Genomic DNA, 15,691 nt, shown 5'->3' on the forward strand with positions numbered 1-15,691 from the left:
TCAGGCTGGAGGTTCTAGCCAAGGTAATTAGGCAAGAAAAAAATAGTCATTTAGATGAAAGGAAGAAGTAAAACTATATTTGTAGATGATATAATCTTGTTTACTATGGAAAATCACATGGGCTCACACACAACACACTCATGCTCACTCACACTTAAAAACCATTAGAACTAGTATGTTCAGCAAAGTGGCAGGATACAGGATGCATAAAAGCCAATTGTATTTACATGCATTTACAATGAACAATCTGAAAATTAGGAAAAAAATTCATGTAAAAGTGTCAAAAATACCAAAATACTTATGAGAACAGTTAAACTCTCAGGAATAAAAAAAACCATGAGTAAGTCTTCATAATGTAGGTTTAGAATGGTTTCTTATATAACACTAAAAGCAGAAGTGACAGAAGAAAAATCATAAGAACTGGGTTTCATAAAAATCTCAAACTCTTTTCCTTTAGAGGATATCAAGAAGGAAAACACATCCCACAGAACAGTAGAATTTTTTTTTGAAAACCATATATCTGCTAAGAGATTTCTGTCTGGATTATATAAAGAATGATCACACTCAGCAATATAACTTTTAGAGGTGATAGAGACAAACAGCTCAATAAAATTTTGGGCAAAGGATTTGAATTAACATTTCTTCAGAAAATATACACAAATGGACAATAAGCATATGAAAAGGCAGTCAGCATTGTCATTAGGGAAATGCAAATCAAAACCACATACCCACTAAGACGCTAAAATTAAAAAGAGAACAAGTGTTTGTGGAGATGTTGGTGCACTGTAACTGATAGATTGCTGAAGGTACCATGAAATGGTTATCCGCTTTGGAAACCAATTGGTAGTTACTTTTTAAATAGAGAATTATAATATATTCCAGCAATTCCATTTCTAAGTTTATACCTAAGAGAATTGAAAACCAAAATTCATATAAAAATGTGTACATAGACATAGACATAATTAGCCCCAAACTGGAAATAACCCAATATTCATCAACTGATTAATAAATAAAATGTGGAACATTCATATGCTGGAATATCATTTAGCCATAAAAAGCAATGAAATCCTGATTCATGGCATAATATGACTGAACTGTGAAAATATTTTGTTAAGTGAAAGACATCAGATAAAAAGACCACATATTGTAAGATTCCATTTATGTAAAATTTTCAGAACAGACAAATTCATAGAGACAAAACACATTAGTTGTCAGCAACTAACTGGGCATAGAAAGGACTATGGTATGTCAGCTAATGCTTCTTTTTGGGGATGATAAAAATGTTCTGGAATTTGATAGTAGTGATGGTTACACAACCTTGTGTTTATACCAAAATCTGCTGAATTTTATCCTTTAAAATGGCGAATTTTTCAGGCATGGTGGCATGCATCTAGCTACTCAGGAGGCTGAGGTGGAAGGATCACTTGAGCTCACAAGTGTGAGACCAACTTGGGCAACATAGTGAGATTCTGCCTCAAAACAAAAATGAACAACAGAAAATCTGAAAACTAAAATGGTGAATTTAATGATTTGTGAATTACAGATGAGTAAAACTTATTTTTTAAGAAATTTGTCTTTATTACTGATTAGACAGTTTTCTGTTACTGTAACAAAATAACCAAGTCTAGGTACGTTATAAAAGGGGTTTATTTAGTTGCAACTTCAGGGCTGAAATTCCAAGATTGGGTGGCTCTATGGACCGGCCTCTGGTGAGTACCTCATGGCAGATGCAGATGGCATCACAATAGTGAGAGTGAGACAGGATTCTGTAGCCTGGGGAGGGGATTGATCTTCTCAGCAGTCCCACTTTTATAACAACTCACTCTGGCAGGAACTAACTGGGTCCCACAAGAACTACCTTAATGTCTTCCAAGGGTAGATCCCCCGATCATCTAACAACCTTCCCTGGGGCTCCGCCTCTTAAAGGTCCCACCACACTGAGGATCAAGTCTCTGACACATGAACCCTTGCAGTACAAACCACATCCAAACCATTGCACTGAGTTTTTATTCTCCATAAACTTTGTGCCTAAGGCAAGTGCCCTGCCTCACACTGGTTCTGCCCTGCTTTTTCCTATGAGCCCATTGCTTCAGAATTCAGCAAAATATCCAGATTGGAGTTACATGTGAAATGTTAATAGCTATAGTAAAGAAGAAATCCAGTGCATTGATGGGTTTCCGAGAATAATTATCTGTGAGCTTTGAGTGTAGGGGAAACTCTGTCCAGGCAGGCCTTGCTGAATACCACTGCCATGCAGCCCATGATCCCCATGGCTCTGTATGATTAGGAAAGGTCAAATTATGCCCATCATCATAGCAGACTTATTGATAAGAGAAAGGCCATACTTTACAGACTAGTTCTGTCCAAGATGAATTTAACATAAGCTACACATGTAAAGTTTTCTAATAGCTACTTTAAAAAGTGAATAATGAACAGATAGAATTAATTTTAAGACATTTTATGGTAACCCAGTATATCCAAAATATGGTCATTTTAACATGTGGAAATATTGTGCATTCTTTTCATCTTGAATTTTCAAAATCATGTGTTTTATCCTTACAGTATATCTCAGTTCAGACTAACTGCATTGCAAGTGCTCAGGAGCCACCTCTCACTCAGTGTCTGTGTTGACAGCTGTAGAATGACTTTTATAGACTGCAGGCTTCTAGAAACACAGCACAGGGTACTGGTTTTGAGTTGGATGCAGATTGAAATTCTGGCTGTGGCTCGAGCACTGCATGTGTTTATTCTTAAAACATTTACTGAAATCTATTCTCAAAAATTCCTGTCTATTTCCATGGTCAGACATTAAATACTGGAGAGAAGTGTAGAGTTATTTTCTTGTATGAATTGCTGTAGAACTCAACCTAGGAAGGGGTCAGTTCTAGCTGGGTCAGGGCTTCATAAAGAGACGAAGTCTGAGGTAACCCCTGGAAGGGGAGGTAGATGAAGGACAGGGGCATCTCAGAAGGCAGGCACACAGGCAGCGAGTTTGCAACAGTGTTGCCCATGGAATTGCTTAGGAGCTTGGTTCACCTGGAACAGGGACTAGAGTGAGAGAGCGGCTGAAGGAGTGGTGGGGCTGAGCGGGAGTTGGGGGCCATGGTACAGGAGGGCACCTGTGAGGGGGTGTAGAATGCATCCCTATCAGGCCACGGGCACCCAGTGGAGAGTTTCAAGAAGGGAGCCGCAAAGTGGGATTTATTCTTTCTTGCTTTCACATCTTGGGCAAGTTTGAATTTGGGGGCCTCCCTTCAGTTTCCTGTTCTGCAAAACTGGAATGTTGAAGTCTACTTAGGGAGTTGCCATAAAGAGTAAGTGGACCAGTATCTATCACATGCCTGATGGTCTGACTCAGTTTCCTCGTCAACTGAGAGACTGCTTCTCTGGTAATTCCCCTAGATCGGCCTAGCACTGGTTCTTCAATGCGGTGGTGCTCCTGTAAAACCTAGGGAAAACTTTCAGTAATATCAATTCTTGGAGCACAAGGATCTCTATGTTTAACAAATTCACTCAGTGATTATTATGCAGATACCTGTGATCAGTTTGCTGAGCAGTGTGCAGAATTTATCACCTCAGTCCTTTTATACAGGACTCTGGGCAGTTAGGAAACATCTGGTCTCCCAGTGTCCTATACCAGCTCCTATGTTCTGCCACTGGTGTTTTGTAGACACTGCTCTGGCCACAGTGGTAAATCCCAGTGGTCTGGTTGCGCTGTATGAGGTAGACCAGTTGGTTCTCAGGCAGACTTCGGACCTTCACAGAGTGCTGTCATTTAGTTAGCAGCCGTTTCCACCTCTGCATACATAATCGTCACAGACTTAGTACTTTTTAACTCTGTTCACATCCTGTTGAATTTCTTTCATAACATAAAATCACCTTCTCTCTCTTCTCTATGAGGCATAGTGTTTTCCAACCGGAATTCAGAGCTGTTGTATTTGCAGCAACTCTGTGTGACCACACATCTTCTTCATCATCATCTTCTCCTCCTCCTCCTCCTCCTTCTTCATCATCATTTCCTTTTTCTGTGATTTTTAGTGCCATCATTCAGCTTTTGCTATCATTGATGCATCTACCTTCAATGTTACAGTAGTCCATAGATCAAAACATCTATGTTAAGGGGAAAGTCACTATTGGGACAGAACAGAGAGCCCATGAACATCAGTTTGACTCTGCTTCCATTTTCTTTCATGGTCTTCTTTAGGATTCTGACTGGGTATGAATAAAGTGATAGGTTTCACCTAGTGTGTCAACTTTAGACTTTTGTCTCTAGTCTGCATAATCAGAAAGCTGATTTTGATCTTATACCTTATCCTCACACTAAAAAATAGGGACTGAAAAATAAAGGAATGGTCCTCAAAAGAGATCAGAAGTTAATTTTGTTAGTGAGTGCTCTTTCATACAAAACCCCCAAACAAAACAACCTTTCAATTTTGTGGGGGATGATTTAAATCTTTTCTTCCTCCTTCTCAGAAGGAAGTGCATTTTGTGAACACGTGACTTTACTCTGGGTACTCCCATGGCTTCTCTGCTGTTGGTTTTTCTTTCCAGTGGGGTTGTTGGTGCTGTAATGTACATTGACAGTGGTTGTGGTAGGTCTTCAGGTAGATGGGTGACTAAATATGGTATTAGACAGGGGCAGACCTCCCCATCCATCTGAGCTTGGCCCTGGAGCTGCCCGATTTCCTTGGTGTGGTGTGCTGGAACCCACCATTTGAGGACTGGCAGTGGGTCCCCTTTGCTGACTTCCCTTTCCCTCTTACTCCTTCCTGCGTCTGCCCCTGCTCAGGTTGCTCACTTGCTCTGTGCTTCTGTTGGCCTGCCCTTTGTGGAGACCAGTATTCTTCCTCTCGCCTCTCTTCCCATTTTCATCTCTTCTTTCTGCCATTTTTAAGTTCTTGAAAAAGTCTCTTATATGGCTGGGAGGAAGCTGAGAGGGCTTCGTCAGTTAATTGGGACCAAATGAAAAGAAAGAATTAAAAAGGGGCACATTAACCCCTTCCAAATTCTGGAGGGAATTCATTCATTATCTTTTAGGTACCATTGGTGATAAGTTGGAATAACTGCAGTTAATAATAATACCCAGACAATTGATGCTGCTCAGAAAAATGATGTATGTTGAGCATTAGGTAGTTTTGAAAATCTACTTATTTCATGATCACTGGGTTTTTCCAATCCTGCCTATTTTCTGGTTTAAAAAATTATAAAAATTGATGACAATATAGGTGAAAAATGGTTGCATATTGGCAGTCTTTTATGACTCAGCCTAATACTAGCAGGAATTCCAAGGTATCTTACCCCAGTAATATTTGTGAAGAAAGTTTATATCTTTTCTATCACTTAATGACTGATCTTTCTGTTGGACAATTTAGAGAAAAAAAGATTAATTTTTGCTGGTTTTTTTGAAATAAAACTTTCTTCAGGATCTAATTAATATTGATATTATCAATATCATAAGGTTCATAGTTCCTCTCATTTTTAATTTGTTCTGAGTTAGAAAAAATTAAGAAGCATGACAGAATATAAATTTGGTACAGTTTAAGAAAATTAAGATCTACAAAATGGATATGATTATTCATGTATCAGAGGTATTCTTCCCCTGACAAAAGCTATGTCTTAAGTCCTTAAGATACTTCATTTATATGGTGTATTTAAGAATCAGTTTTCAGATCATTAACTACTGAAGGGATTAAGATAGAAAGAAAATTGAAGTCACGTAATCCATTGAGGATTAATCTGAAAATAAGATTAAGTATCTCTAAAATCCTAGACTCAAACAATGGAAAAATGGTGACTTTTATGCAATGACTTCAACTCAGAAGAGTTTATTTGTGGTACAATTTCAGCATAGAGTCCAGGACTTTCTAAACTAACTTCAGTTTCCAGTGAGAAATAATGTAAGGAAGTTACTGTTTATGCTTTCCTGAATCTTTCTCCTGTCTTGTAAATTTTCCTGTGTCTTTTTCTTTTTAAGGTTTCCACAGCTGGATTGTCTACTAGGTCAAATTGTCACCAATGGCAGTAAAACTTGTTTTCGGGGGGTCAAGGTGAGTTTACGTGGAATTCTACTTGATTTATTATTCCATTTGACTCGGGTCTGCAACTGCCTCTTAAATATTTTACTCTTCCGGGTGGTAGTTTCATTTTTTTTGTTTGCAGTGCTGGAGGTGGAATGCTTGACCTAACACATTTTAGGCAAGTGCTCTACCACTGTGTTCCACCCCCACTGGTGGTGGTTTTATTATAGATGATATTATTAATGAAATAAGTCAGTGCAAATGAATTCTCTTTTAAAAGCTTAATTTCATTTTGCCTTTTTTGAAAATTCGAGGAATCTATTCAGAGGGTGACTGAAACCCAAGTTCAAACATCATGTTTTGTTAATGATTTTAAGTGTGTGGAGCGTACCTCTAACGGACGTCTCTTTCTCAGTGATAATTAATCTTCTGCTGCAACAAAAGGTTATCGTGCTATTGTTATCATGGGCTCAGTAGGATCGGTTGACAGAACGAGGACAAGAGATGCCGTAGCGTGTGGGGGCTTGCTTGGAGTTGAGGATGTACATGATAAATAAGGACTAAGAGAAAAAGACCAGATTGGGGGGAAGTCATTGCTGTCCAGACTCCATTCAACTAAGAGCTAAAGTAGTAGTGATCAGCCAAGGTGACAGGAGTTTAAGACATTTGAGAGAAGCCTTCTGAGAATTGCTGCTAGCCCATATGTGCAAATGTGACCAAAGCACCCGTCTCCAAGGCACTTTATTTCTATCCAATGGGAAATTGTCGAACTATATTGATTTTTAGAACAAGACACTTTATTGCCATATGCTAGAAAATTGCAACATAAATAATTAAACCACCCATCTTTGTATTCAAGTTTTAAGAAAAAACATAAGCAAATTTTAAAATAATATAAAAACTCAGGCTGTGACTGGCACCCCCTTAAATGTGGTGCCCTTGCATAGGACATACCCTGAACAACCAGCTGATCAGCTCTGCTTTCTTGGGATTCAACTCATGAAAGACTCTAAAGAAGGGACTTAGTGTTGAAATCTGTTCTTAGTGGCAGAGGGTACAAAAGAGTATGAGGTATGGCTTTTATTGGTAACTGAGGTGGCTTGAAAGAAACAGCAAAGGCACAGTGTCTTCTATAGGTTTGCTCAAAGGGGGTTAGCCTGAGCATCCTAGGCATAAAACTAGGGAAGAAAAGCTGAAATTGTGTTTTAAACTAAATTGATGACAGATTTCTAATTAGTGATGCATAGTGTGTACTTTCAGATTTCCCATTCTTGACTCAAGTTGCCACCTGTGTGATGTTCTTCTCAAAGACTATTGAAACTTGAATTTCTTTTCCAAAAAAAGGGACTTGCCTTGCAGAGTGTTGAGTGTGTTTATGGCAAATGGCTCTTTCTTACTTGCACAGTTTTGTAATTAATCTTCTGATGAAACAGAAAACTAGTATGTTGATGTTAATGTAGTAATAACAGCGTCTCGGTAGATGCTGATTGACTGATACAGGGGAAGGGGGATGCAGCAGTATTTGGGGACAGATAAAGGGGGCAGTCAGAATATGTGAGGTTAGAAAAATATAAGGAAAAAAGAAATATCTATGGATATTTCTGTGTGACAGACTGGAATCAGGGTAGGGTGGTGGCCACAGGGCAGTGTGCGGAGGCAGTGGGGGCCCGTGCTGCTGAGGACTCACAGGGAGGAAAGAAATGGCCAATGGAAAAGAAAGAAACTTCTACTACCATGGGTGCTGAGGACAGAACTGATCAGAGGGAAACTCAAGGGACCACCTCTTGGTGGGACAGTTTCTCATCCCCTTTCTCCCAGATGGATACCACCTTTCCTTAAGGACATCAATGAAGAGACCTTGGAGAACAGCCCCCATTCCCGTAAACACTGATGTTTACTGCTGTCCTCCTCCTGACCCACATCCCTGCCATCGCTCTTGCTGATGGTGGGAGATTTGTTAGTGGGAATACAGAAGCACAGGAATGTGATCAATTAAGAGAATCACTTATGAGATTTAAGGTGAAGGACTCTGGTGTTATTTACATTGGAAACTTGCTTCTCTCCAACACATCATCTAGGCTTTGAAGGAAACAATTAAGCAGATTTTTTAAAAAGTGAGAGGAGGGGGCAGAAAGATAAGGGAAAACAAGATAAGGAAGCCTTATAATAACCACCCCCTCATAATTGCTTAGCTTTTAATTGTACTCTGGATGTAGAATACCATGAGAAAAGTAAGAATATGAAGACATTTTGGAGCAGATGTTTGTCACCTGTGATATTGAACTAATAATTTTGTGTTCCATTTTTCCTTAATTTTTAGTGAAGAGAATGATATTTGTGATTAGAAAACACTGAGGGAATATTTGTGAAAACATCAGCTTAATGAAAGTTAAAATGAAACAAGAATGATAAACTTGATGACAATCTGATGTTCTCAGTGTCATTGAGCTTCATACTTTTTGGATTGAAATATCTTACCACTATGTGGTCCAAATAATTGTCCTGATTATTTTTGAGAAGAGTTTCTTTTTTTGTGGTTGTGTAAAGATATACATACTTGGCAGGAAGAGAGATTTAGACATAAATAGTAGCATCTTACAACGGAAAGTTAGTGGGTTATTCTGTGATGGAGTCTGTTAGGTACACAGTGTCTTCAGCTTCCTGTGTGTTTAATGGATCAGGATGACCTTACAATGCTCAAAGGTAACACCTCTGTCTGTGTTGTGCTGAGTCTAGAACTCCTCATAGTTTGCTTCTTTCAACACCTTCTGAGGCAGGTGATTCTGTCTCCTGAGTGAGGAGAGGTTTAGCTGAGGCTGCATCCAGACATATCTGTCACCACCAGGCTTACTTGCCTCATTGGACCTTGGACAAGTTCCACTCTCCAAGGTCTTTCTCATTTCCCTAGTTCTATGCATTTCAGACAAGCCTGTCCCATCCCTCAGAACTACTTTAAAATTGAGCAGATAATTCTGCTTTAGAGGGTATCAGCTGAGCAAGGTCAGGGGAATCCTAGAAATAAATGCATGCCATGTAATGAAATGGGAGGGAATTGTTGGTTGTAATGTTTCCTAGAGACCTTAGAGATTTTTATAAGCTACCATTTTTTCCCTCCAAAGAAGGTCCTGTGCTACCGAAAGAGCTAAATGTCAGATAGTACTGAAGCACCCTCAGATTTGGAGTACAAGAAGAAACCCCACCATGTGTGTGGATCTCTTTTATCTGTTTTAAAATTGTCCTCAAGTAATCAGTTAGACATACCAGGGTTTTGAGCCCATTATTTAAGAGAGGGTGAGGTTCATCTTTTTCTGATCCATATTTTCCTTAGGTCAAAAACACAGGAAAAGACAAGACCAAGCACATTTTAATATTTAAACCCACAGATCCAGAGCCCAGGATTTTAGAAAGTTGGTTGTTGGGGAGAAGGCAAGACAAAGTCAATAAATGTCACGTGGGCGATTCTGTTATGATGCTAGGAAGCACACATAAGCTTCTTTGTTGTCCATTTTTAAATGGTGCATAGAACAGTGCAATTTCCCAGCACTGCTCTCAGCTGTATACTGTTAACCAGCCGCTGTAGCGAGGAATTAAACCTTTGGTCTGTTTGATGCAATGCCAGATTTTATTAAACTGGGTCATCAGGGCACACACACAGAGGGTTGGGTCACACTGGCACTCTGCCATCTTCGGTAATTAAATGGGTAAGCATGCCAGCAGACAAACAAAATGACTTCACTCGTACTAGTAGAAGCAGCTAGCAGGTACCTGGATGGGGTGTGATAGTTGAGCACACGTCCTGTTAATGATGAATTACAGCAGGAGCCTTGGAAGCGTTCCTGTGATATACTCATATGTCAGAGAAGTTCCTTGCACTTGAAATTATCACACAAGTTCCAGAATTAAAAATGAATGGATTATTATTCACGTGTTTTATAAGCTATTGCTTCAACTTGCACATTTTTAATACAATATGGATCCCGCCCCCCCGCCCCATCCTTTTAGAAACACTTTAGAGTCTGAGCTGACACCAGCTGCTTGGCAGCGATTTCCTGGGGCAGAAGCTTGGGATTTTGCACAGGGAGATCAGTTGGAGATCTGTTTATAGTTCTGCTTTTGAAGGTTTAGCGTGGTCTAGCTAACGATAGGAGAATGAACTAAATGACTTTAAAAAAATGACTTTTTAAGATCTGTGTGAAAAGGATTTTGCATTTAATTCTTTATCATAGTTATATAGTTGTTTATTGTGCTTAGCATACTGATTTTTAAATGCTCTGAGTGTGTGTGATTCATGTTAAGCTTCTAATATAGGGATATACCTCTTAAATGCCAGGAGAGAAAAAATGGTTTTGCTTTATGGTGCTAGGGATGAAACCTAGGGCCTCTGCATACTAGGCAAGTGCTCTACCACTAAGTTTCATCCCCAGTACCAAGAATGTTTTTCTCAGAAGTAGCTGTGGAGCCCAGGTGGCTTGGGGAGCAGCGCTGTCACGTGGGGAGGGATGCAACATTCTCTGATCTTGCCTCTGCACTTCCACGTGTCACTGGGATGCTAGCTTTACCAGGGCAGGGATTTTCAATAACATGCGCCTAGCTCTTTGATCAATGAATACCTGACATGTTTTGGGCACTCAGAAAATGTGTCTTGGCTCTGAGATTTTGCAGTGTGTGACCTTGCTTATGTTACAGTTTCTTTACCTTAAAATGGGATGGCTGTAGCTCTGTGTTCTAGTTATTATACAGCATCACTCTAGCTTCATAGCTCTGTAAGGATTCCATGAGATAACGAGGGAGAACATCCAATAATAATATAATGCTTCCTGATGCAAAGTAAATACCACTTTTCCCTTCTGAATGAAGTTGGGTTTAAGTCTCCTTTAAGATGTTGACATTTCAAGACTCATTATCTTGCTGTTTCCTTTTAACATCCTCCCTCAGAATAGGGCATATTTAATAGTCCTGTAAAGGAGTCGAGCTACCTGTGTTATCATATGGTCTTGTGGAGCACATTTAGGCTTTTATATAACTGTGCCCATCTGATCTAGTTTGTTAATGACCTGACATTCTCAAAAATGGAAGCCACGTGAGAGACCGTGGAGAAATCTAAACTAAATTTTTGAGGTCTGCCAATCCGGGGCAGCTTTCTCCTCAGAGTTTAAAGGAACAGTAATGCTCCATAATAACTAAAACACATGAAAGAATTGGGATGGAAACATTTGGCTAATTACGAATTCTAAGACGCATTTCAGTTCACTAGAGCGTTTTCACATGCACAGAAGAGACAGATACCATCTTCTGAGTCCATCCAGTCAAAAGCTGTGTGTGTGCTTTCAATATTTTAGTGCTGTTTTCTTCTTTTCTCTTTGGGAGGAATTAAATTCTCTGGGTAGGTTCATCTCCACAGATGGTTATAAATGTGTGAATAATATACCACTTGTGGTGCATTTTTAATAGACTGTTTGTCAGAAGAACTCGTGTTTTCTTCCACTTCATGTAGAAGCAGTTCTTGTTATGCATTCAGAAAACAAAGCCATCTTTCATTTTAAAAAAAAATGCACACTTAACTAAACCAATTAATTTTAATAGGAAAAGAGTATCAGGACTCATCCTCTTCCTTAAGGGCAGACATAACAAAAATGGCAGTCTGTTAAATGCACCAATCCATTCCAGCTCTAGAGCTCTTCATCATACCCAGGAATGGTAACTCCTTTACCTGGTACTGTAGTTATTTGCAAACACGTCCTTTCCTTATTTGACACACGGTTCTTCAGAAGTGCAAAAGCTGTCTTATTCATTCCCAGTGTTATTTTGCAAAGTGCTCTCCACATTATGGGGCTCAATAAATATTTGGTGCACGATTAAAAATTCTCTCAGTAAAGCACAGAGGGCTGGATCTGTTGTTTTTGGTTCTCCTGGTTTAAGATGGGGATGATGTGGAAGAGTTTGTGTTCTTGTTAAGTCCTGGCTGAGCTGTTGTGCTATACTGTATTTAGAATGGCAAGAAGCTTGCCCCCAAATCACCTGAGGTTAACTTCCTTTGTGAAATTGGCATGAATGATTTGGAGTTTCTGCTAATAAAGTCAGTATCACTTGAGTTTTTTTGTGTCTTGTTGTTTCTTGTTGGCTCTAGTGCAGATGAGAAGATGCAGATGAGGGTGGAGTCTAAGGTCTTACTTTCCAGATAAAGGGGCAGGAGGTATAGGAGCTCTGATTTCGGTTCTGTCAATGTGAGGGCAGAAAAAGGATCAGTGATCCAAAGGAAAAAGCAAGGCAAAGCACAAAATTCTCAGTGGAACCTGGCCTAGACTAGAGTCTGGAGGACACTCAGGGTAACCTTTGACTCTCAGGGCTTCTTCGGTTTTGTAACTCTCTCTCTTTGTCTGTTGTTTGCTCCTTGTCTTTTGTCTTTCATTGCTCTGGCAAATGATTGGGAATTGATAAAGAGTTGGCAGAATGGTTTTGCAGGTCAGGCCTCATTTCTTTCTCGACATGGTCTAGTTCCTCCATCTGTGACTCTCTTGTTAGCATCTTCCTGAACTTCTTTCCATCCTTGGCTTTTCAACACTTGCCAGGCGCATCTCCCACTGGGGCTCTGTTGGAAGAAACAGGCAGCAGCCCTGAAGATTGACAGCACTCCAGACTTACTCCTTTTAATGCTGGTTGGGACTTGCATAGCTGCAGCATCCAGGTGCCCATCATTGGCAAAGCTCAGCCTGGAAGGAGAGTGGGCAGAAGGAGAGTGGCTAGGCCTGCTTGCCAGGATACAGACTGGCATTTACCTGGGCTTCTTGCCTCTGCCAGCCTCAGCCTCCTGTTGTCCAACCTCTCCTTATGTTTAACTCCAGTATATGCCCTGATTCCTTAGCAGGAACAGAGGGATACAGGACACACTCTGTGTCTTATCCATATTTTCTGCTATATTCTCCCTTTTAAGTTCAGGTATTTAAGTATTTTTGTAATGCCTGCTTTGGGATATTCAGTGTACTAGATGCTGAGAACATAACAAGGAGAAAAATTTGGCTCCCGCTTTCTAAGAATTTTTGATCTGATGGAATAGCCCAACATGTTACAATTTCAGAAGACAGGCTTAAAAGAATATTAATGGGAAGGAAGAGAGGAGGGAAAAGCCCCCTTTTCCTCCTTTCTACCAAAGCTGCTCATGGCTAGTATGTTTGTGGGGTCACTCAGTCTTGGCTTGATACTGGATTTTATATATATATAGTACTGGACAGCAATAATTGCTGCTCTAGAAAATAATTGCTGATACTATAAGAACACTAATAGTCAAATGGAGTAAATTATACTCGGTTAATGGTTCCCAGTGTGACAGGGAAAGAAGAGTAATAATGTGAAAATATTTTCAGTAATAATAGATAGCGATTGTTGAGTTTAAAAGAAAATTAGTCACAAGAGCTTCCAGTAGACATTCCTAGTAATGATATTTTATAATATTCCTGCTTCATTTCCTTCTCCACTAATCCCTCTGCCATTGGTGGTAAAACATCTTTGGCCTCAGTGGTGTAGATTTCTACCTGGAGTGATTTTGCTTCCTCTGCAAGTGGACCCTTGGCACTTCTGGAGATGTTTTTGGTTCCCATGGAGGGCGGGAGGTACTGCTAGCATCCAGTGGTTGGAGGCTAGGGATGCTGCCCATCAACCTCTCATGCATAGCTTTGTAGTCCCCCAGAAGGAATATCCGATTCCAAAGTGTCAATAGTGCCGAGGTTGAGAAAGCCTAGTGTTGATGAGTAGGCTGTATTGCTCATACAAGAGAAAAAAATCCCAATAACCAAAATCATGTGCACCCATAAAGACAGAAAAACCTTGAAGAAATGAGTGGGAGGGCTAGGTGGGAGGTAGGAGATGGTAGAGATTTTTCATCATTGGCCTCTTATTTTATTTTGGCTTTCACCGCATAGTTTCCTTATAACAACTTTGCTTTTATTACTTAATTCATAAAATCAATTGTTTTGATTATTGCTTAGCATGTTTTGGAGAACTTTACTAATGCATCCTTGTGTCTGGCACAGACCTTGTAACATAATCCACAATTTGTGTATATTTGTCAGATGAAAGCACAAATACATCATTGCATATCTTCTTGGAGATAGTAGCATTTTGTGTGTTTTCCAAATATTCCTCTTCTACTTCTACAGTAACTGAAATGGAAAATGCTGCCAGAGTTCATGAAAGTGATTTTCAAGATTTAAAGTGTTAGGTCAGTAAAAATCAGACACCTGCTCTCCAAAAGGGCAGTGCTAGAAAGTGTAGCAGTTGATTTTATCAGCTTGCCTGGAAAGCTGAACAGGCAAAAGCATGGCAGACGTTCCTGAAAACCCACTCGGTCTAGAGTCACAGAGGAATATGCTATAAGCAAACAGCTGTACCAAAAAGCAAACTCAACACAAACCTATAATAGGAAGACAATTGGGCATGATATGAAGTCCTCAGAGGGAATGGAAGCTTAGAAGAACGACAGCAAAACCAGTGGCCAGGGGCACAGACGGTGAATGGAGGAGCCAGCTTGGACAGTACCTCACGCTGCCCTGCAGGACACCGTCTGCCCTGGTTTGGGCGTGGAGAAAGCTGGTCCCCTGCTCTTCCCAGTCTCTCTTTTACCTTTTCCTGTGTGCTCTTTTTGCTCCAGCCAGATTTCCCTGCTTCTTTTCCACATGAGCTCATGCTGACTCTGTGTTTGCTCACAACTTTCTTCTGTTCAGTGCACTATTATTTTCTGTCTTTTCTCTGCCTCTCAGTTTTATTTTACAAAGCTCAGCTCCAGTTCTGTATACAAAGGGTATAGGAGTTGAGTCTTCCCAAGTTTTTCTACAACATAAATCTTTTACAGTCTGAGTTCTCTCTCTTCTACCCACTCTAAATTCAGGAAACAACTGGCAGTCATGGTTTATTGCTGGGACTCATGGGTGTGGGTGTGTGTCAGCAACAAAGAGGTGGGTAAAGATAAGAACACAAGGAAGATCCATTCTATAGAAACCTCAGATGCTGGGTTGGGGCCATAGCCCTGTGGTAGAGTGCTTGCCCAGCATGCAAGTCCCCAGGTTTGATCCCCAGCATGGGGGAAGGAAACCTAGTCCAAATTCAACTTTAATGCTCATTGGAGCAGGCTATAAGGATAGGTGAGCATCTTCCTTCTTTCCAGCAGGAGCTGATTGGATGAATGCCTGTGTACGGCACTCTGCCTATTAGCTTAAGACGGCAGAGGAAATTCTACCTTGAGACAGAAGGGGTCTGGAGGAGGACTTATATCTTGCCTGCAAACTTCAGATCTAGAGACACACAAAGATGTAAATGCTGTCCTAATGTGAGACAGACATTAGTATGAAATAAATTTCCCTTTGCTTGGGACCCTATCCCTTTTGTTTTCAGATACAGGTGGAATCAAGCCAGACCATGTTTTCCCGCAGTGCATGTGTAACATGGAAGTTGTGTGTACCTCTGGCTGTGCTCTGGCCTTAGCAAACTCAGGGACAGAGGCCATGCTTTGCAAATTGTTTGGAGCCAGCCCCTCTGGGCGAGGCATTCTGTCAGTATCACCAGGGATCCTCTCCCCAGTTGCAACTCACAACTTTGCCATATAGCACAACAGTTCCAACAGCAGTGGGTTTTGATCAGCTCTATTTACAAAAACAATATTAAAATCATAAATTGCCCAGAGG

At 40.3% G+C, this 15,691-nt stretch overlaps 1 pseudogene; it reads left to right on the top strand.

Moving 5' to 3' along the window:
• The window catches only part of LOC124985536 (uncharacterized), a 282,243-nt pseudogene that overhangs the window by 87,633 nt on the left and 178,919 nt on the right, over positions 1-15,691 (top strand).

This window comes from Sciurus carolinensis, chromosome 5, assembly GCF_902686445.1.
Source record: "Sciurus carolinensis chromosome 5, mSciCar1.2, whole genome shotgun sequence".
Lineage (NCBI taxonomy): Eukaryota > Metazoa > Chordata > Mammalia > Rodentia > Sciuridae > Sciurus > Sciurus carolinensis.